The sequence below is a fragment of the Meles meles genome, chromosome 5, assembly GCF_922984935.1.
Source record: "Meles meles chromosome 5, mMelMel3.1 paternal haplotype, whole genome shotgun sequence".
In the NCBI taxonomy this organism is placed as follows: Eukaryota; Metazoa; Chordata; class Mammalia; order Carnivora; family Mustelidae; genus Meles; species Meles meles.
Window position 1 is genome coordinate 76,793,229 of NC_060070.1, and position 23,547 is coordinate 76,816,775.

Sequence of the window (23,547 nt, forward strand, 5' to 3'; positions counted from 1 at the left end):
CTTCTGGGAAGTGAACTAAATGTTTTGAGCTGCTTTAGGCTGTGGCACATGGAATGGAGAGCTGTAACTTACTCAGATAAAAGTCTGGTCTGGCTCAGGCAGGCATTCTCAATTCATGATGAAAAGGAAATATGTGGGCCTATATCACATTGTTCCAATCTTAGTTAACTGCTCTCTCATTCCAGTATAGCTCTCTCATTCCAGTGTAGCTACCGTCCTGGGAATGTCTCTTCATCATCCTTCTTGAGAGTTCCTTTGATTTTATCCTGTTCCCTGCATCCCATGTTTTCCTGAGGTCTGAGCTTAATCCCACCATGGTTCTTCTTTTTGATAGTCAGTAATCATTTAAGTTGATCAACATCCCATTTTTTTTTTTAAAGATTTTATTTATTTATTTGACGGAGAGAGAGAGATCACAAACAGGCAGAGAGGCAGGCAGAGAGAGAGGAGGAAGCAGGCTCCTTGTGGAGCAGAGAGCCTGATGCGGGGCTCGATCCGAGGACCCTGAGATCATGACCTGAGCCGAAGGCAGCGGCTTAATCCACTGAGCCACCCAGGCGCCCCAACATCCCATTTTTTAATGGGCTTTATTCCTACTTGTATCTTCATCTTTCCATTTGGGACCACTTTCCTTTTGCCAGAAGACCACCCTTTATAAATCCTTTGATGCTTGTCTGCTAGTGGTGAGCTCTTTTGGTTTTCTTCTAATTGAAAAAATGTCTTTATTTTACCTTTATTCTGCATAGCGAATCAGCAGTATTAAAAAAAATTGGTTTTTTCCACGTGAATATTTACTGACCTTTACCTGACTTTTATTCAGCACTGTTTGGACCTATTTGCTTCTGATGACTGGTTTTTATTTGTGTTTTGTTTGTTTGGTGTGTGTGTGGGTGTGTGCGTGTGCACGTGCTCGCGCACGTGCATGCGCATACCACCGTCAGTCATCTGGCTGCACCCAAATGGGAATGTGGGCATCTTTTCAATATTCTCACCCTCACTCTCCCTTCTTAACTGGCTGGCCTTGTTGCATAGGAAGGGTTCACTTCCTGATCGTCTGTGATTTCTGCCCTTCTTTTCCTCTTGCCTTTTAACTTTTCACATTCTCCTCTTCAGAGGTCTTGTTGGCCCCTCCTGATCAGACTTGGCACAGTCTCATGCCAAGGCTCTTGACCCCTTCCTTGACTGTGACCCAAATTCTCTTCTAACTTTGCTGCTGGGAACTGCTCTACGTAAATCTCTGTCCCAGAAGCGCTGACTTCAGTACAGTTTCTATGGGCATAAACTTGGTGGGCTGGTTCAAAAAATTCAGGTTCTGATTTACACATTTAATAGAAATACACATTTCTATAGAAATAGAAATTACACATTTAATAGAAAAAGAAACAGAGGATCTTGGGCTAGATGGGGGAAACTCTCTCACAATTCATCAAAGTAGAAATTTAAACATTACTTAGAACAAATCAAATGAAACTCCCAACATGTATATACATGTACATACCTTGTTTAAATAGATATGAATTTTATCTGAACTGTTTAAGCTATTTTTCTGTATAAGGGACTTAGGACAATGTTTTATGATTTTTTAGTCTGACTAAAAAGAATAAAAAGTCATTCTCAGAATATAGATATGATTATGCCTTGTAATCTATTGATTCTCTGGAATTAGAAGGTGAGGTGGGAAAGGAAAAGAAGTGTTAGCAAATCATTTTCAAATTATTACATATGAAATAAAATTTGGTTTAAAACATATTGCTATTGTTGCAATAATCTATTTTATAGATTTATTCGACTGGTTGAATACTTTAAAATAAAAGCCAGTTTCTTTTTGAGAAAAGTATGCTTTCCAGAAAGTGACTTTTGTAATAGTTTGTGAGAAAAAAGTTGCAATTCAATTTTGTGGTTCTGATTTTCAGTGTGTTTGAAGGGATTAGTTACTCTCCTCAGCTATGAAATAGGAAGGCTAATTGTTGCAAATGTATTATGAGAACCTTAAATGGAAGATAACTATCAAGGTACAAAGAATAACCAGATATTTTACTCCATTTGTGTTCATCTGATTTTGAAATTTCTGCTCTTTTTCCAGTCCCATAAAGGAAACACCAGCTGCATATTTCATCCTGTTGTGATAAATTATAAGAAGGGATGTGGAAGTTAGCTCTGAATTTCCTCTTCTTTTGGTGTGTGTAAACCAGTCTTTAATGTTATTGCCCTGTTGTTTTGTGGTTTCCTTTCCTCTACGTCAACTATGTCCGTGTAAAGAGCTTTCTCCAGGATTAAACATTTGCCTCATTGGCAGCATTTCTGAATTTTCATCTGCCAAACTCCTCACACACAGACTACATAAAGGCAGTTCATTTTCTACTGAAAACCTGATGATGTCCCAGCCACCTTGTGACAGAGAAATTGGGCAACTGATGTAAAGCAGTATTGGATACAGAGATAAAATTGTGATCTGTGTGTATGTATGTGTGTGTGTGGGGGGGGGGAGATGGTGGGGAAATAGAAGAGTACAGAAGGAAAACTCTTTCAATTAAACAGGAATCCATTTTATCCAATAGTCTGATTCGACAGAAAGATGGTGTCAGTGATTATAAGACAGAGATGTGAAAGTCAGGCAAGCTGAGAATAGTGGGTGTGTCCGGTGTAGTGCTCTAATCCAGAAAGCTGCTCCACTTTTGGAAACTGGAGATGGTCTGTGAATTTGTGAGGTTAGTGCTGCAGCTGGGAGGCTGAATCTGTGGGCTTAGTGGTATGTGCAGAATGTGTTTGATCAGTTTCCCCACTTGGGGTTGAAGAAGGGGGCATAAAAAGAATATGATTGAAATAAGCTGAAAGTAGGAGTTGAGTTCTGGGGAATAAATCTTAGCTTGAATTAAGATTTTAGAGAATTTTCCCGTTGCAGTCTTTTGCCCTAGCAAAAGTTTGACTTTTTGAAATTTTTAGTATATGAAAAGCACACAGAATATTTTAGTACCTCCTATTTGCAAGACACCTATTATTCTCTTCCACACAACATCTCCAGGAATCTGACACCAGCTCTGCCATTTGGGGAATACAGAATGGAAATAAGCATGATGACAGTCTTAATGACCTTACTGTGTCCTTGACAACAAAGAGACATTAGTCAAAAATGGCTTTGAGAAAACAGGGATTAGAAACCTCACTTTTTCTTTTGAGAAAACTTTGGTAGGAGCCTATTTATAAAGTTTATTGTTTTTATTCCCCCTTCCCTCATGAGTTCAAGGACTGATGCCAAGAGGATCCTCAGGGGTGTAGATCTTTATTTCATGGGTGGATCTCTAGCCCAAGGTCACCTGGGATGGTGGAGGAGAGGCTGGGATGGAGCAAAAGCCCAGATTTCAAGTCCTGTGCAAAGAACTGTCAGCAGCTCTCCTAAAACACGTGGACAGCTGATGCAAGCTCTTACAGGAAAGAAACAAGAGAATCGTAATACAGATAGGTACATTCATTTGTACAAAAAAGACTCAAAAAAAGAGGTTATTTTGTTGGACTCTGGAGACCTGAATTCTTGAACTAGTGGTGTTGGTGCTGGACGAGTCACTTCGTTGTTCTGTGGCTTGCTTTACTCATTCAAAATAGAGAATTCAAGGAGATGATGTGAAAAGTGAAGTGTAATGTTTGGCATAGGCATCAGATGAAAGAAGGGCAACTTAACCAATGATCCCTTCAAAGCAAATTTGCCTTTTCTAGGCACTCAGTAAGATTTGTCAAACGAATGAGCAATTGCAGAATGTTGAAGCAGGAGGCCTCTGGAAAGCAAGGTCCAGAGTAGTTACGTGACGTAGCTGGCTTTCATAACTTGTTCATGGCAGAGCTCCCTTGCACGTCCCCAACTCCTGTCCTATTGCTCTTTCTGATATACCACATTGCCTCTCTTAGGCACCGCTGTGATAGCTTGTATATATCCCAGATGCAGAATTAAACAACACTGAATTCTAGCTACAGTTAATACTTTTAAATATGGAGCTACTTTAAATGTCTTAACATTTTTTTTCTATAGCTCTGCCCTCAGAGGAATACTTTAAACACAGGCATGAAAAAACAAACATTTACTGTAAATTAATTGTTATTTCTATTTCAAAAAGTTGTGAAATGTTTCTAGAACTCTCCAGGATTGAGCCAAGTTGGTTTCTAAGAATATTTTCATATAATTATAAGCATGTAATTAGAGGAGCAGTTGGGAGAATAAAGATTATTTCAAAGTTTTTCTCTCTAGTTTGTTCCTAATTAAAAATAATGAAAGGCACAAAATCCCACTCAACAATACAATGTATATTATTTAAAAATATTGATGTAATATTATATTAGCAGGAATGGGAAATAAAATCTTGTAAATGCAATCAATTCACATTCATCAGAGTTAGGACTGTACAATATTTAATTTTTAATATTTTATGAATTATATACAGAGGATTTGGAAAGGAATCAAGGAAAAGCTTTACAACCGTATCTGGCCAAACTAGAAGCAAAATGTAATTGAAACATTCAGGAATATTCATTTTCAGTTGGGATCTATTTAAATTTAGGGAAACCAGTTGGAGTTGAAACCTATCACTGATAAAATTTTATCTTATTAAATCTGTTTTAGCTCAATTAATCATATACCAGTTTCGATTCTTGATCATGAGGTGATTTTAAACACAGTAGTGATGGCTCTTTAGTCCTATTCAAACCATATGCAAGCAGCTGTTTTGGGTTGATGGATTAATATCATGTAACACTGGTAAATAAGGAAAACAAGCAATATAAAGAGACAGAAAATATTTACTTTAGTTGAAAGGTGCTATGATCTGTATACAACACAAACACATCTTGTTCACTCAAATACACTTAGGTTTCTTTTGTTGATAACTAGAATTAAAAAAAAAAATCTTGACCTTCTAAGAAATTTGTTGAGAGAGAGTAAGAGAGAGAGAGACAGATAGAGAGGGAGGAAGAAGGAGGGAGTAATTCAATCAGGGGGAAAAAAAAAAAGCCAAGCTAGAAACATTGGAATTTCTTTGTTTAAAGTTATGAGGGAAAACATACAATAAGATATTATAACCACCACAACATTGTTCAAAGTATTGCCTCTTGGATGGATTTGACTCAGTCATGAAGGGAGTTCAGCAGGGCAACTCCCTTTCTGGTGTGGCAAAAACAGAAGAAAAAATAAGCCAATGTTTATAAAAACACTTCACAAATGAAGATCATATCATAGTGTCATTTATTTAAAAGGATATATATTCCAAGGCCTTTTAAACACAATTTGAAGCTACTAGATTTCTGTCTGTGCTATTATTGAATCCCACAGTTTGAGAGCTCGGTTGGCAACACATGGGCTTCTAAGGCTCTATTCTGCCAAGGTGAGCACTGTGAAAGGGACCCCTCATCTTTACCCTTGACTTTCACTTTTCTCTGGAAAACCATGACTAGGCTGTAGCAAAGCCAGCAGCTCTAGCCGCAGGTGTCTAGATGGTCACCGTCTGCTATCACCTAATTGACTGAGGCACTTGGAATCTTTAGGAATTTAGAAGCAAAGGTAAAGGTGAATCTTAGCAACACCTTTGAGACATTTCCATAATTTTCTTGTCGCTGCTAGAACCAGATTCCAAAGAGACTAGACATAACTAGTGGTAAGATGGGGGGTGGGGTGGGGTGGATAATGCCATGTGCTAAACATAATTCTAAAGGCTCCGTTTCCAGAGGCGTTTATATGCCACTAGGGAGTTGTTTGGTGATCCTTTAAGAAATGACTTGCATACTCAGTGTTTGAGGCACTTGTTCTGAGCCAATTAAAATCAGTCTTGAGGTTTTCCCATTCCCTGTGTTGGGTAGCTCTCTGATCTTTGAGGATCGAGACAATAATGAAATGGGGTGGATTACGGCATACAGAGCTTGAATGAGAAACGCAGTCAGAGCAAGTGTTGCCAGAGCCAAGTGCATAAACGCGGAAGATTGACAGTGAGTCAGTTTGGAGGATGTGTCAAGATCCTATCACATGTGTGGTTTGCATATTTGGAAGGTAAAGCAAGAATTGATGGTATTGGGCAGGGACGCAAATCTGAAGAAAAGCATAAACACTGCAGTTACTTCTGGGAGTGAGGGCCCATTGACAGCAGACACTGTCAGATCTTCTGAAGTTGCTCTAGTTAGATTCCTTAGCAGAAGGTGGTAAAGGAGCTAGAAACCCAACCACCAAGGTTTTCTTGTGGCTTATCCTGGTTCTGATAACCTCTAAAAGGTATACTTAGCATCACAAGCCTCTATGATACAGATATTTCCTTCTTATTTATGGAACAAGTGTCTTATAGTTTGGGTTCCCTCAGACTCTGAAGCACGGAGATTTATATACAGTTAGTGTGTTGGAAAGTGCCCTTGGGAACAACACATTTGAGAGAGAAGGAGAGCAGGGTCAGGCAAAGAAGATGCAGAATTATGCCTTGGCAGTATGAGCCTTGGCTCCTCCTGCTGGGAGTTCTGCGGCTGAAGTAGTCCTTAAGAGTTATTCCAAACTGGGTAATATCAGTTCCGGAATAAAAATCAATCACATCATGCACACAAACAAAAAGATTTGTATTCCTCTTGTGTAAATTAAAAAAACAAAACATGTCAGAGTGGTAAAGTAAGTGCCCAAGGTCACACAGCTTCTAAATGGAATGGCTGGAGGCTATTTATTTATGGTGGCTGAACTCCAGACCCATGGTCACAGCCAGGGAATAGATAACCTCTGGCAGAAGGATCCAGAATATGGTCTCCCACTGAACACTGACCTAAGAAGTAAAATAAATGTGCCTCTGAAGTTTTTAAAAATTATCGATGTGCTGGGCGCCTGGGTGGCTCAGTGGTTTAAGCCGCTGCCTTCGGCTCAGGTCATGATCTCAGGGTCCTGGGATCAAGTCCCACATCGGGCTCTCTGCTCGGCAGGGAGCCTGCTTCCCTCTCACTCTCTCTGCCTGCCTCTCTGCCTACTTGTGATCTCTCTCTGTCAAATAAATAAATAAAATCTTAAAAAAAAAAAAATTATCGATGTGCATATCTTTTGGTTTTGTATAATATAGATAATAACACATATATTAAAATTATTTTTATTGATAAAATTTCCAAACAATTTTCTCTAGCATTAAAATTTTTATTTCTTATCACTTATTGAATGGTAACCTCAAGGCCCTTCTTAGGTCTTAGGTTAGCTAATTTTTTCTTAAAAAGAGATCAGAAAGCCATCTGAATGTACTATTTTTTAAAATATAATGTATAAAAATAATAAGCATTATAGACCTTTTGTGGACTGTAGTTTGGTTTTCCACCTACTTCATGTAAGAGCTTTGTAGATTTGAGTTATGGCAGCTCGAGCATAAATGTAGAACCTGTGGTTTTGAGAGGTTATGAGCTTTGCCTGAGGTTACACAGCCCGTGTGGGCGAGCCAGATCTCCTGCACCCTTTTCCGGGATCCGCATTTCCTGTGTGCTCTGTCTACACTGCCTCACCCTCAGGGACGTTCCACCATGGCTTCATATCTAGGAAGTAGATGTGTTGTACCTTATGAGTCAATGGAAGAACCAGGGCCAGTGTGTATTTAGCATGAGAAGAGCAACCAAATCACCGAAAAGAGGCATTGGAGCTATTCCCATGAGCTCCTAAGAAAAATAATTGCTCTGGAAAAGGATTAAGAGTTTCAATAGAACTCGTTATCTGTTTTCTTTGGATTAACTCTCTGCTATTAGTTAACGCGATCTGGGCTTGTGTACCACAGTAGAACAAGTAACAGAGAATATTGATCCTGCAACTTATGAGAGGCATGCAGCAGGCATGAGTTTATCTCAGCGCTTCCATAAATGGTAAACTTTTATTCTAGTTATTTGAAGATTTGTTGATTATTATTACTTGAAAGGGATCCAGCTAAAACAGCATTTGCTTGGATTCTTGGGTCAACTATTTCACTTCTAGTGGCAGAAAATATACTACATAAAAGGATTATGTCTATTTTTCTTAACTTTCCTTTCCTTTTTGGTCACTTGGCCAAAGTGAGGTCCTGGAAAATATTCTCCATATGCTCAAGTTTGGGGGGAAATGTGTATGGGGAGGTGGAGGGTGCTGGAGGCGGGGAGAGAAACAGAGACAGAGAGAGAGAGCATGAGTGAACTAGCCACATCTGACTGTGCTGTAACAGTAAGTGTGGTTTATTCAACAGACCAAACCTTGTTGGGAACAGCTTTGAGACTGACTAAGACTTGGTTTGGGTGGCTTAATAAGTGTTATTCTAGTGATGTGTGTATCACATAATGAGTGTTAGGTAATGAATCCTTGGGACAGTGGTCAAGGCTGTGGTATTTCTATGGCAGGACTCAGATTGTCTCCTCCAGAGAAGTGTCTCACCTAGGGTCAGAGGTCGTGGCACGCTGCTTGGGTGTAGCTTCTGGTAGAGCCAAAGTAGTGCCACATTTGCTGGGGACAGTGACCAAAGATGTGCTGCAGCCAGTAATTCAGGTAAACAGTATGAGTGCAGATGGATAACACATGAAAGGTGACTGACAGTCCCTAAGTTCTGTAGGTGACTCAAGGTTACAATTAAAGCAATTTTTGGTAGAGATTGAAATGTCCATGATCATGCACAAAAAGTTCCTAGAGGCTGTCAAGGACTGAGAGCACTGATTTTAATAAATAACCCAGGGAATAGAATACCAGCATTGGATGTCTTATCATTTGACAAATGCAATCATTTGAAAGAGAATTACTAGGGGCTGGGGTTTGAGGGCCACAGAAGAATTTCAGGGCCAATCAGATAATTGTACTTTAGGTGGTAGTACCAAAAATTTTTTTTAACTGTCCATAAGTTTGATTGAATAATTGCTTCTAGTAATTTATACAAAATAAGTAATTAAGAATATGTGTGAGGAACTACAAAAATTGTTTTTGGAAATTGTTCTTCTTAGTTAAAAACTGGAAGAAAGTGTTAAAATCAGGAATTTGTTAGATTATTATAAATCCATATAAGAATCACATTTAGCCATTAAATGTGATGGGATATATAAGCTATATAATATATGTAAATGCATATTTACATGTAAAATGCAAAATATATTATTTGGAAACATTTAAAACACATAGAAGAATGGAAAGAATAGTGCAATGAGTATCTGTTAAAAATCTGCTATATGCTCTTTTTTTCTCCCCTTTTTGCTAACCCTTCTGAAAGTAAGCTATCAATATTACAACATTTCACCTTTTAATGCTTCATTCAACATGCTTCTCCCAAGAGTAAGAGTATTCTCTTTAATAACACCATTACCACACCCCAAAAGATTTCCACTATTTCAGTAACATCATTCACAAACTTACTTAAATTGTCCTAAAAGATTTTTATTATTCCTTTTTTCTGATCCAAATTCCAATGACGTTTCATTCATAACATTGGCTATTATATTATTATATATTTTTAGTTCTCCTCAATCTAGAACACTTTTCCTAGTCTTCCCATGGCATCAAGTCCTTTGAAAAGTCTATACCAGCCTTCTTACAGAATGCCCTTCATTCTGGATTAATCTGTTTTTTTCAGGATTAAATTCAGGTTAAACATTTTAGGCAAGAACACTTTGCAGGTGATGTGGGTACCTTCCACTGTATTGTATCACGAGGCATAAAATATCTGGTAATCACATTATTGGCTAAACTACACTGAACTGGGAAGTGCTTTTACTTTAAAGGCACACTTTTCCCTTTATAATAAAGTAGGCTCATATTTTAAAGGGTCGATTTATGTATATCAAAATGGAAAGATGTTCATGCTCTATTAAGTATAAATAGAAGGGCGATTGGGTGGCTCAGATGATTAAGCATCTGCCTTTGGTTCAGGTAATGATTCCAGGGTCCTGGGATGGAGCCCTGCATCTAGCCAGCCTCAAGCCTGCTTCTCCCTCTCCCTCTGCTCCTCCCCCTGCTTGTGCTCTCTTGCTCTCGCTGTCAAATAAATAAATGAAATCTTTTTTAAAAAGTATAAATAGAAAATAAAGGACTGTAAATGATAATTTTGTCAAAAAGATTTCACACACACACACTCAGGGTAATGTCTAAGATATATATTCTAAGGCAGAAGGGCATATATCCCAAGGCATTTATAGTACTTAGGTCAAAGTCATATGACTCTTTTCTCTTTTTTATTTGATTATTTTAAATAATGACTACATATAACTTGTATAATTTTACAAGTTAATAAAATGGATTGAATGCAGCTAGTGTTTTACAGCCTGTTTTAGATAGGTGAACATAGTATTTTTGTTCTCCCTTTACTTCTTCCTGCTTTGGTGACACACATATGTTGTCTGCATAGTTAGAGCTATTTTTATTATTTTTATACTGGATTCTACTGGGCATATTTCTCCAGAAAGAAACAACTAAATCAAGGACAGAATTCTTCCACTTCACTCCAGAATTTCAACTTATATATTTTAATCAGTACCCTGTACTTAAGGAGTACAGTATGCTTTATTTTGTAATTTAAAATGAAATCATCACAGAACTTAAAACACCCACTTATTGGGGCGCCTGGGTGGCTCAGTGGATTAGGCCGCTGCCTTTGGCTCGGGCCCTGATCTCAGGGTCCTGGGATCGAGCCCCACATCCAGCTCTCTGCTCCGCGGGGAGCCTGCTTCCTCCTCCTTCTCTCTGCCTGCCTCTCTGCCTACTTGTGATCTCTCTCTCTGTCAAATAAATAAATAAAATCTTTAAAAACAAAACAAAACAAACAAAAAAAAACACCCGCTTATTTCTTGCTCCAGGATAGTGTAAGAATGCTGTGATTCTGGACAGTGTTTATGAACCTTTTTCTCCAAAGTGATATATATGGTTGTGGTCTAAGGTCACTTACTCTCTTCACAGATGTCCTCTGGCTATTTCGGTAAAGGAAGTAACCTCTACTCAGCATGGGTCACAGGGAACTGGTGAGTCAAGGAGAGGGGAACCTAGGCTCATCTTGTCTGCTGACTCATAAGTAGTGACCAGGTGGTAGGGCCACTGAGGACCAGAGGCTTAGGTCTCTGGGGCAAGGCTCGGAAACCATCTTGGCTAAAAGAGCTGGAGATGGCCGGGATCACAGCGTCGGGCCGCCTTTGTTATGGATACGCAGGCTGTTGTTGCTGGAAGCAAAGGCTGCCACTGGCGTGCCATGGAAGCTGACCAGGCAAGAGGCAGTGATGTTGGGTTTGCTCCTTGGGGAAATCTTCATTTCATCCCTGGGAAGGCAGACAAGCTGGTGCAAAAGGAAACCCACACCTAGTAACTGATACACAGCAGTGACGTCCTGCAAAGCGATCTGCAGCCCGGGCTAGATGGAATTCTGCATTCCATTAACTGTAAGCAGGATGTGAGGGATTAAAAGGGAGTTGGAGTGGGCAGCACAAGGCTAAAAATTATCTACTAGAGTCACTGATATTTTCCAGTGCAAACAAAAAGTACACCCTTTGCAAGAGTAAATCCCCTGGAGTAATATTTCTGGGGAATATAAGACTGGCTCCAAGCAAGACTGGTGAGTGGGTAGTGTGATTTTATAGCACACTACCTCTATTTCAATGCCTGCCTCCACCAATCCTGGCACCCCATTTTTCTTACTGCCGTAGTCCTTTCCTTTGAAGGTTCTGCTCTCTGTATTATACATTTGAATTCAAGAAGTAAACATACTTTGATGGTGGAGCTGAACTGGTTTCAAGTTTCAATTCCATTACACTCAGGCTATATTAACATGGCGCACCTCTTAACTTTTATGAGCCTCTGTTTTATCATCTGTATGTGGGAGTCATGATCCAAAATTTAACATAGGTCTTAGTACATAGTCAGAGAAGGAAAGAAGATGGGATCTTCCTCTTGCTGGGCATCTCTTATGTGGCAGAATCTGGGCTGGGCTAATTTACATAGCAGGGGTCTCAGCTTGAGCTCAGGCTGTAGTAACCATTTGGGATCTATAACATCTAGGCATGTTTGATGACCTGGCACAGGTCACCTGTCAAATGACCTGACAAAATGTCCCTTCTGGAAGACTGAGGAGCATCCTGGATGAGAACTTATCATTGAGGGGAAAAACAAACTCTACAGACAACTTGATTCTATAACACATTATTAGCAGGGAGGAGTTTCCCAAGAAAATATAGTATTTATCACTAATATATTGAAAATTAAGTCCAGCTTTTCATGGGTTTACATTGTAAACAGCTGGAGCTGCATGTGAAAAAAAAAAGAGAAAGATCTTTTTAAAATAAAATTTTGTGAGAAAGTGAGACATAAAACGCACTGCTTTCATACCTTTGTAGAGAAATGTCACACTAATGGAGAAAGTGTGGGTAGTTCATATCCAAGATGGCCAAATTGACCTTTTCCCTTCGTATAGGTGAATTCCCCTGTGCAGGGGTAGAATCTACTTCGCCCATCCCCTTGATACCGGATTGATCTTAGTGACTTGCTTGATAAATAGAATATGGGACAAGTGATATTCAGGGATTTCTGAGGCTCAGTCATAGGAAGACTTGCAGCTTACATTTGGACATCTGGAATGATCTTTCTTGCAACTCTAAGCTACTTAAGCACATTTCAAGACCATTATTCATGAGGAGTCCAAGCCACATGGAGAGGCCCTGCAGACACCATGTGGAGATAGACCAAGGAGAAATGAGGCAGCAGGTATTTGAGTGACGTATCGTCTTGGAAGAGGAGTCTTGATTCCCAGCTACCCCATGAGGATGTCATGGGGGTCAGAGATGAACCACCCAGCCAAGCTCTCTCCACAAAACTTGAGCATAAATGTAATGGTTATTTTAAGTAACTGAAAGACTTTAAAAGGAAGAGAAGAGTCTGTGTGTGTATATGTGTGTGCTTCAAGTGTTCTAGAAAACAAATTTGAAAGCTATTTCCATAAAATAAAATAAGATAAGTTTTAAAAGCTATTTCTGCTAAATAATGTAGAAGAACCATGGGCGGGAATGAGAATGTGGTTAAGTTGGGCAATAATGAGAGAGGACAAGTGGACTGTTGGTTAGCCAGCTATGAACGTTTTGACCATGCTTAGAGTTTCATGGGAAAAAAATTTTAAATTAAGACATGGAATAGGTGGTATCTTGGGAGGCTTATGAATAAGGTTTCTTGGATCCCCTTAGAGTTCAAATCAAGAAGTCTTTGAGAGGACGTAGCCTCTTCACATCCAGAATTGGCCCTGGCATTCCAAGTTATTATAACTTGGAATGGGGTTATATTGACGTGGGTTCAGCATATGAATGCAAAGGGACTCCGGGGCAATAGAATAACTCTTTTTAAGCCTGTGACTTACTTTATTTGTTCAGAATAAGAGTTTCTTTACGGTGTAGGAGACCCAGCTGAATGGGAGGTCTCCTTCGAAGGGACTTAAAATGAAAAGAAAAACCATATGATAATAATTGAGCATAAAGAAAGGCATCAGGTCCTTTGGGCCAAGAACATGGTCTCTGTGTAAAAGACCCAGGATGCCACCTTAGCCGTGCTGTGGACTAGACAGGGGCATGCGAGGCCCGAGCCCCCCTGTTTCATGTGTGAGAGCTCGCTGACTGACAGCACACAGACTGGGCTAGCTCCGTGCATCCTGGGAGGGCTGTGGTCCTGTAGTTCAGGAGAGGCACCCTTGGCAAATGGCACTTCTCTTTAAGGATTGAAGGACTCACCGAGTGATAACTCAGTTGCAGTGCTGGAAGTACAAGGGAGTCAATGTGCTGAGTGTCTGCAGATCGAGAGATACATTTATTCCAGGGGTGATGGAGAGGTTATCACGGCTCTACTATATTACGAGTTTATGTCAGGTACTTTTTCAAGGAAACTTTCTCTTGCTAACTGGTTTAGGTGTGGAGACAGACAAGTTCTGAAGCAGGAGACCTTCTGGCAGTAGGTGGATACAAGGAAGTAATTATTTATCCCGTTTCTTATATTTGACCATGCCTCACCCTTGGGCATGGTGTGCGTTAAACCACTCTCTTCTTATTAGCCATGAAAATAATCATTCTTCGTTGGAGAGTCATTGTGTTCTCTTTTTATGTGATTTTAGTTTTTGAAAATTGCATTTCACTAACTAAAAAACAATACGTTTACGGGCTCCAGGTTGTCTGCCCACTTGTGAGGGGGGTGTTGGGTCAGGTCACTCAGATTCTCACAGGATTCATTACTCACATACATTGTGGTCGGCAATGCACACCATACGCCAACTGGAGGTAACTATATAGCAGGCTTTTGTCTGCAGTGAAGGGGCAGGAAATCAAAGGTAACAACTACTTCCTGACAAATTCAGCTCTCTCTGTCCCATTGAGTAGATGTTGGTTTGCTCACTTAAACATAGAGGGGGAAAAACAAGTTCCAACCTCTGTGGGCAAGCATCAGCTAAGACGCCATATGAACCCTTGTGGGGGCCACACATCAGGCCTTGTTTTCACCAAAGTTCACTGAAGTGTAGGAGAAACTTTCTATAGGAAATTCGTAATTGAATATGCTTATTGTCAGAACACGCAGGGGATTTTGTTAACAATCACCCAATCACCGTGCACAATGGCAGGGGGAGGGGGAGCAGTCCAAGCTGGATTTCCCCTTGAAGCTTAGTGTCCTTGAGATCAGAACAAGACCTGGGGCAAGCTTGATCATACCTCTTACACTTGCTTGAATAGAAGATTTTGCATTCACCTGGATAGGACGCACGGCTGGTCAGGTCTGCACAGCACAATGTACTGTGCAAAGGCAGCAGGCATTCTGTTCTCTTACCCTTCTACAAAAGGAGGTAAAATATCTACATTGAGACACAGGGAGACCAAGACTTCATATAAAAGGGAGATGGATAACTATGTGGACACACCGATGATGTCTGTCTCAGGCAGAAGATTGATATAGAAGACAAAACACCCGGATTTACAATTCTTTGCAGAGAAAATCAAAGAGCTGGGTGTCAGATGAATGTTACTGTTTGGTTTATGTGCAGAACTTGGCCAGCACTCTGAGGTTACTTCTGTAAAAATTCAAGTAAAGAAAATAAGAAACCAGTAATTCAGGAGAGGTACATAAGACAGCACAAGAGATCTGAATTAACTGGGTCTATACTCCAACTTTTTATAACTGACATCTTTCATTCTGGCATGTTCCAAGCAAATTTAAGGAAGGACAAAATTTTTCTTTGGAAGGAAAATGTGGAAGGAGATGAAGACAAAGAAGAATGGAAAGGGAATGGGAAGCTACATTGGAAGTTCCTTCCTGTTCAAGATTTAGAAATGGAGGGTATGTAGGAATTATACCCCAATCCATCTACCCATCTGTCCTTCTTACATCTATCTATAGAGGAAAGAGACAAAAGGAGACTAAGGCCCGCTGCCACATACCATCCTTTGAAAGTGGTTTGCTGATTTTAATGCTTCCCAGATGGGTGCTTTAGGAAATTCTATGTGGTGCCTTCAAAATGTAGCATTTCAGTTGTTAGAGGTGGGACGGAAGAAGCAGGGCATTTGGTCTAAGAGCCAATGTCTAAAACTAACAACCCCTTTGTTGTTGTGAAGCTATGAGGAGAAGCCAGGAGTCAAGGGGTAAAAGGACACAGCTTTCCTTCTCCTTTAATGCCTGGACTGGGGACACATTTGGTAAAGCCCAGTGGGGAAACATACCTCTGTCAATGTTGTATGGATGAATAGAGAGCTTTTGTCTCAGGATGTCAGTCTAGCACCTTCCATCAGAATTAAGTTCACTCAAAAATTTAAAGCACCCCACCCCCTACAACCTTTCCTACATCCCTGAAGGATTATATTACTGTAATCAAAGTAATTCCAGATAGAAAAGGCCTTGCAGTTTATCCCGTTCATCCTCTGTTAGTGCAGACTTTCTTCCTTCAGCATGGCCGTTGCTGTTTTGCTCTGGTTTCCAGTGTCCCGAGTGAGGGAGCTTCCCGCCTTCCCTGGGGAGGGCATTCTCGAATCCAGCAGTTCTCACTGCCAGGAAGTCTTCTCTGATACTCATCTTGAGTTTTCCTTCTTCAGCTGTATCCCATTACCAGCAGGCCCTGCCTTTGTATCAAGGCTCCCTCCCAGTGGCTGCATGCTGCTTCCCACTTTCACAACTACCCCTATTAAAGCCGTTTCCATGTTGTTCACTCTCCTTTACACATCCTGTCCTTGGTTCTGGAGACCACAAGGCCGCTTTTTGGGATTTGCTATACCATATTTCGTTTGCACCCTTCCTCATATGTGGAAACAGAAGTCTAATTTTCATCAGAAAATGGGGTGTTAAAAATTTGTTTCTTGAGGAATTTTTGTAAATTTGTAACTTTAGAAATTCTTATTTTACACCCAAACGAATTATTAAGCTCTTGTGTGTTTCCTCAGTGGGTTTAACCGTCACAGGTCAACTCTGTGATATACTTGACAAGTTCAAGTGTGTGCACAAACAGGAGGAAGATAAATTTAAGTGAAGAAAGATACATGTTCTTAAGCAACAAGAGGAAAAGTCCCCAAGGGAAGATCCTGCAGAATCATCTGCACTGTGGCTTTATGAGGTTGTGTGTTGTCAGGGACCTTGAAGTAAATGTCCTTTCTGTCGTTAGCTGGGGGAACTCAGGTCTATTTGGTTTATCTCACAGGTTAGGTGGTTGCATATTGGCGACAGCCTGAGCTCAGAGTAACCAAGGACAACTCCGGCTTCCTGAGTCTTCCCAGGTCATCCCAGGTGGACTCTCTAATTGGACAGGTTCTATAAACTACATCTGATGTGGAGAAACATCTCCTTTTGAGGAGAGAGAATGTTAGGAGACATGGCAAGTCTGGCAACATTCTTATTAAAAGTCTCGACTCTAGAGGCAGATTGGAGTGTTCAAATCCTGGCTCTGTTATTTCTGAGTGAACTTGGGCAAGTTACTTAATCTCTCTTATACTCAGTTTTCACATCTGTAAAAGAGACTATTAGTCGTAGATTATCTTGTAAGATTTTGGTGAGAATTGAGGTAATGCTCATAAATTATACCACAGTATTTGGTACATAGTAGACACTCATAACATGTGCCCTGAATTAACCTAGAACATCTTCTTGAAAGTTGAAAAAGGCTTTGCCAAATTTATGTATAAAGGTGTTCATTGCAGCATTGATTATAATGTTAAAGAAATCAGAAATAACCAACGAATCCAACAATAGGGGATCAAAATGTGGAAAATTTTATCAAGAAGCAATTTAAGGGGCTCTTGGGTGGTTCAGTTGTTGAGCTTCTGCCTTTGACAACTCGAGTCATGATCCCAGAGTCCTGGGATCAAGCCCCACATCGGGCTCCCTGCTCAGCGGGAAGCCTGCTTCTCCCTTTCCCACTCCCATGCTTGTGTTCCCTCTCTTGCTCTCTCTATCAAATAAATAAATAAAATCTTAAAAAAAGAAAGAAGCGATTTAAGTTCATTTAGAAGAAAGGATTACAAGACTGTACAGTGGGATCCCAGTTTCATATTTATACATATGCTCTATGCAAATATGCAGTATATATGCATCAAAAAAGACTAAATGTAAATGAATCAAAATGGTTTCTTTTAAGTTTTAATTTTAATTCTAATTAGTTAACATACAGTCTTATATTAATTTCAGGTGTACAGTGTAGTTATTCAACAATTCCATACATCACCTGGAACTCATCACAAGTACACTCCTTAATCCCAATCACCTATTTATTTATTTTTAAATTTAATATAATTTTTTTTTTTTTTTTAGAGAGAGAGAGAGCATGTGTGAGGGTGGGGAGGGGCAGAGGAAGAGAAAATCTCAAGCAGGCTCCATACCCAATAAGCCCAATGCAGGGCTTGATCTTACAACCCTGAGATCATGACCCGAGCCAAAACTGAGTCCAATGCTTAACTGACTGAGCCACCCAGGCACCCCCCCATCACCTATTTAACCCTTCTCCCCATCCTTCTCCCCTCTGGTAACCAGTTCTCTGTGAGTCTGTTTCTTGCTTTGTCGCTTTCTGCCTCTATTTTCCCTTTGCTTGTTTTGTGTCTTAAATTCCATATATGAGTGAAATCGTATGGTATTTGCTTTTCTTTGACTTATTTTGCTTAGCCTTATACTCTCTAGCTCCAACCATGTCATTGCAAATGGCAAGATTTCATTCTTTTTTATGGCTGAATAATATTCCATTGCATATATACACACCACATCTTCTTTATCCATTCATTGATCAATGGATATTTGGACCATTTCCATAATTTGGTTATTTTAAATAATACTTCCATAAACATAGGAGTGCATGTATCCCTTTAAATTTGTGTTTTTGTATTCTTTGGGTAAATACCCAGTGGTGCAATTGCTGGATTGTAGGGTAGTTTTATTTTTAACTTTTTAAGGACCCTCTATACTGTTTTCCAATGGTTGCATAAATGCACTAAATTGTTAACGGTGGCTAAGTGTGGTGTAACCATGGCTGATACTTTTTTCTATTATTAGCAAGTATTAGCTTTATTTTGCCATTTCCAGAGATGGAATGTAGAGATAAGGTCTCTGGAAATAACCTACATGATTTATGTTTTGAATATGTTTTGGAGCAACAATGCTTCTTAGTCTAAGTCTTTGCAAAACCCCTCTGTCCCATATTCAGCATCTAGATATACTTTCATATTCAGCAAAAAGGAGATGTGAAAAATGATGTAATTTGCAAATCATGTCTTGTAGGCTGTAAAACTATGACTCATCGGAGGTAGGCAGGACAGCCCAGGGTTGCCTCACAGTTCATTGCTGGTTCCCTGCCTCTGAGCCCTTTCCAGTCTCTGTTCTTGGCTCACTCTGAGTCACCTTCCTGTTCAGAACAGACCTTGTCACCCCCTCTACAGAAGAAAAATACTTGTTGACTTTTGAATAAACAGATCTGAATTTGAATTCTAGCCTTAACCCTCGAGAGTTTCATGTCCTTTAACATGGGGACAGAAAGAAGCAGTGTCCTTATTTATAAAGTATAGAGTTTGCCAGGATGCGTTTTTCATAGAGACCAAGCAGCTGTGAATGGTGGGAGAGTGATGTGCGCCATCTTCTCCCCTCACATCCTATGCTCTTTTCTCTACATCTAGCACTTGGCTTCTTGTGGATCAGGTTTTGTTTTTGTTTTTGTTTTTGTTTGTGCGTAAGAAAGGAGGGTAATAATGAGGGGATTAAGTGAGGTAGCCTACTTGGGAGTGTGTGGAGCATGATTCGTGTCCAACTTGAATGGTGCGATGGTGATCTTGGATGAAGAAGTTGGAAGGGGCTGACTTAGAGCCAGGAACAGAACTTCAGGGACCTAATTCCTAGGCTGGTACTCTCTTTACCAATATCCATGCTGCCCATGCACACACATTCGTGCACGCACACATACACACACACACTGATATAGACTGTAGTTATTTCTGTGAAAGGAAAAATTCAGAAATGCAGTGTCCTTTCTTTTCTAAGTAGTATGTCATTCAAGTCAAAAGGAATTTCTGACCTGGATAAAGTTTTTTTCCCCCTGGTCTATCCTATTTTGTGTTCAGAGTCATATCAGGGAAGATATTTTTAAATGAAATAATTGACTGATACAGATAGATTTATAAGCAAAACCACCCAAATTACTTGTCATGAGCTATGATTTAAAGTTCTTCTCATGTGTTTTTCAGTCTTTGTCTTGTTTGGCATATTTATCCACATACACAGAATAGTGAGGCGCTGAGTCTTTCTAGATTTTGCCAAGCCCTCAGAACATCTGCTGCATGCTCAGAGAAACTAAAGCCCGGTGACACACTTACTGCAGCATCAAGGTAGGTGACACCACCTCCTGGGACACCCTGCCTGGGGTGACAGTTAGGCATAGTTTCATATTCTCATCTCAGAATAGGAGATATTCGACAGATTATGTTTTGCAAATAGGTTTTTGACATATCTGAGATGCTGTATCTGATAGAGCCTAGAGTGGTGATATTTATATTATGGACAGTATCACTTTTCCTTGTTTTTTTTTATTTTTTTTTTATTATAATCCCTTTTCCTGACAAGCCCAAGATAGCTGACAGAGTGCTTCTGGCTCCTGCGGTGGCTAAATGCTGCAAAATGCTTTGTGCCTGCCCCCCTAACCTTGGGAACACAAAGTAGGCTTCTAAAGATTCCACTGTTTGCTTCAAGCCTCACGCTGGGCCCCCGCTGTTGACCACATTTTGAATGTTTTTATAATGATTTTTCAAGGACTTCCTTGAAAAAAAAGGTTCATTTCTGAAATCATCTGTTGGTCATTAGGGTGACCAGCTACTTGTCTCCTATTTTAAGGCCTAGATCGGGATTTTACCAGCAGTGGTGTTCACAGTCACCTTTGTATCAGAGAGGAGAATAGGTTCATTGGAAGAGTTTGGGAACCACTTAGACTCTGCAGTCTGGAGGGTCTTGATCCATTCATGGTAAAGTTGCTGATAATGATGATAACTGGAACTTGTAAAGGGATTTATAGTAACAAAGCAACTCTAAAATTTTAGGTTACCATAATTATAATTTATTCAGTTAAAAATCTGTAAGAGGTAACAGGTTAGATGAGAGGTTATTTGGTAGAGTCCCCCTATTTCCAAATTCTATGGACAGGTAGATATTTATCCTTAATATCACCAGGAGAGAACTCATAACCATTTTTTTTCTCTCACAACCGATTTTCCTGCACGGAAATCCCTTTTTCTTGTCCAGCATAAATATGGAACACAAACTTGAGCCGTCACAGACTAATGCAGGGTTTTTACATAGCACTCAGTACCAGTTATCACTGAATTAAATTCACATTCTAAAAGCAGTGGCATTAAATATCAGCTGAGCTCCTCTCCTCTTATAATACTATCATTTATATACAATCCTCGAAGAGGGCCATTTGATGCAGATTCGTTCTCCTTTCTTTTGGTAAATGAATTGTAAATTCCATACCATTTTCTTTTGGGTGTTATTATTATTATTATACTCTTCTAAATTTACAAATTATTATAATATTTAATGTATTAAATTATTAAATTTGAAATTCAGCACCAGTCACATACCTAAGATGCTTAATTTCAGGCTAGGGGTTTCAAATACAATTGCTCCCTATCTGGATCTGCACTTCCTCCCTCCTAGCTTGGGGTAGGAGAGTCCTAGAAGCTACATTTGGAGTTGGGGGATTGGGAGCCAACAGATACAGTACAGGGTAAACTTTCAACACCTCTAAGAATCAGAATGTAACCACAAGATCACCTGGAGCTTAGGCTTGCTACATGACCCATTTATTCATACTTCCATTCACCCATCTAAGCTTTTTTTTCTTTTTTTTTAAAGATTTTATTTATTTATTTGACAGACCGAGATCACAAGTAAGCAGAGAAGCAGGCAGAGAGGAGGAAGCAGGCTCTCTGCTGAGCGGAGAGCCCGACGCCGGGCTCGATCCCAAGACCCTGGGATCATGACCTGAGCCGAAGGCAGCGGCTTTAACCCACTGAGCCACCCAGACGCCCCCACCTAAGCTTTTCTACAGAGCACCTCGAAAACCTGTAGCCAATCTGCCCACTCACCATTTAGTACTTTACTGGCAGTGAGTTCCACATGAATGTATTAGGATCACGTTAATTTCCTATGGTTGTTTTGAATCTTAAACCTGAATTCTAACCTTCAAAATTAGCTGAATTTAAGTAGCATAGGTTTTTTCCCTGTTATCCATTTCACCCATCAATATTTCTGATTGTCCAGAGAGGCAGACCCCCTACAGAGTATCAGCCCCTGTAAACTGGTCTCTTCCAGCTTCCGCATCTGCGGATACGGATGGGCTGTTATAACATCCCAGCTCAGATTTTGCAGGCTCTGTTCTTCACGCGCTGAGGTACGTCTCCTCTTTCTCCCCCTAATGCTTGTTCGAGTCCTGGGGGTACTGCATGTGAATCTACTGTAATCCCTGTCCCAGCTCTTTCCAGGTTCCACGCCTGCTCCACGTGGCGTGTCCCGGATCCTCAGTCCGTGAAGCGCCCAGCTGCGGAGTGAGTCCGGGTTACAGGGAAGAATGCTGCGTGATACGTGGTGTGACGAGTCTTAAAGAAACCCATTCTGTGAGCCAAGGTTTCACCGAGTTTTTAGAGAAAGAACTCACCCTTCTACTTACAGCCCTCTTGCTTTCAGGATTGGGGAGGGTGGGTACTGGGCCGGCAGGGAAACTGTAACAGAGTGACAGAAATATCAGAAACCCCCTCCCCTCCAACCCGGTGCCTGCCTCTCCTCTCAGTTGTGTGCTCCCAGGAGGCACCTCAGGCCACGGGCAAATGGCTTCAGAGTCTTTCCTCACCTCTTGGGCACACATACTCAGAAGTAGCTGAATCCTGTTTAGACCCTTGCTCTGATCTTGACTACACAGTCCCAAATGGACAATAAACCGTTTATAACTACTTCTAGGGAAAACCACTTACTGTAATATCAGCCATCTAAAAAACTGCTCAAATGTGAATGAAATGATAACCTCTGTGGGGGCAGAAAAGTGGAACTAAACCATTTCTGTATTTCAGGATGATGAAGCAAAGAGAGCAGAGAGTGGATTATTCTGCATTCAGCATAAATGAGACGTCTACTTAATGAAATGCCACATATTGTTACACAGATGAACTCAGGGGATAGAGAAGGCGAACCCCATGCTCTGATATCTATTATACCCAAAGTCTGTACACTTCAAAGGACAGTTAAGAAAATATTAAACGTGGTGTAATGTAATGTAATGGAGGCTGTTTCTCACAAACACTATTTCTCCCTCTCGCTTGACTTATTTTGGGAGATGATCATGAACACACATAGACTTGATACCCTTGTCCATATGGGCTGAGCAGATTGGGATGAGTGTCAGGTTGTTCCGGGAGTGAGTGGATGGAAGGGACAGCTGCCCTCGACGAGCAGAGCTGAAATCATCAGTCAGGCAATCGTCAATGAAAGCTCTGGGTGAATGCTCCTAAAATCCAAGTACCCGTTTAAGAATTAATTGCGTTTGACATTGGAAACACACATCATGGATCTCATGTGAATGGCTTTCCTTTGAGGGCTGCAGTGTTCCCTGCTGTGATGCAGATGTGTTCAGTCTCTTGTAACTGCAAAATGTAATTGGGATGATCCAAATCTTTGCAGGGGGATGATGAGAAGCAATCATCAGGAATCAGGAAATGGGATGAATCTAAAAATTCCACGGTGTGGGGAGGCTCAGTCAATTTCCCCTATAGTGCAGAACACGAGTCCCAAATACACTCTCACTTTGATGGTAGCCATCAAAGTCATCTGTAGTAACGTGGAAGATTATTCTGGGTCAAAGTGCGGATTTTCCCTGTGAGCCTCCTTTTGGGAACACTAGGTTCATATACTCCTTGCTCTGTTTCTTTGCCTTTTCATCTTAGTTTAAAAAAAAAATTTATAGGTTCAGTACTTAAGAACTGCAAGTTTATTTCTGGGAATAAAGATTGAAATTGAGGCTTGCTGCTTTGTATATGTTAGTGACTAGTATTTCTCCTTAAAGTTTTTAAAAAAAATTAATATTTTTCCAACTATATGAAGACATACTTGAAATT

The 23,547-nt window shown here is 40.3% G+C and overlaps 1 long non-coding RNA gene across 1 annotated transcript in view; it reads left to right on the forward strand.

Moving 5' to 3' along the window:
* LOC123942488 overlaps positions 1-23,547 on the forward strand; it is a 158,138-nt gene that overhangs the window by 68,604 nt on the left and 65,987 nt on the right. The window lies entirely within an intron of this gene.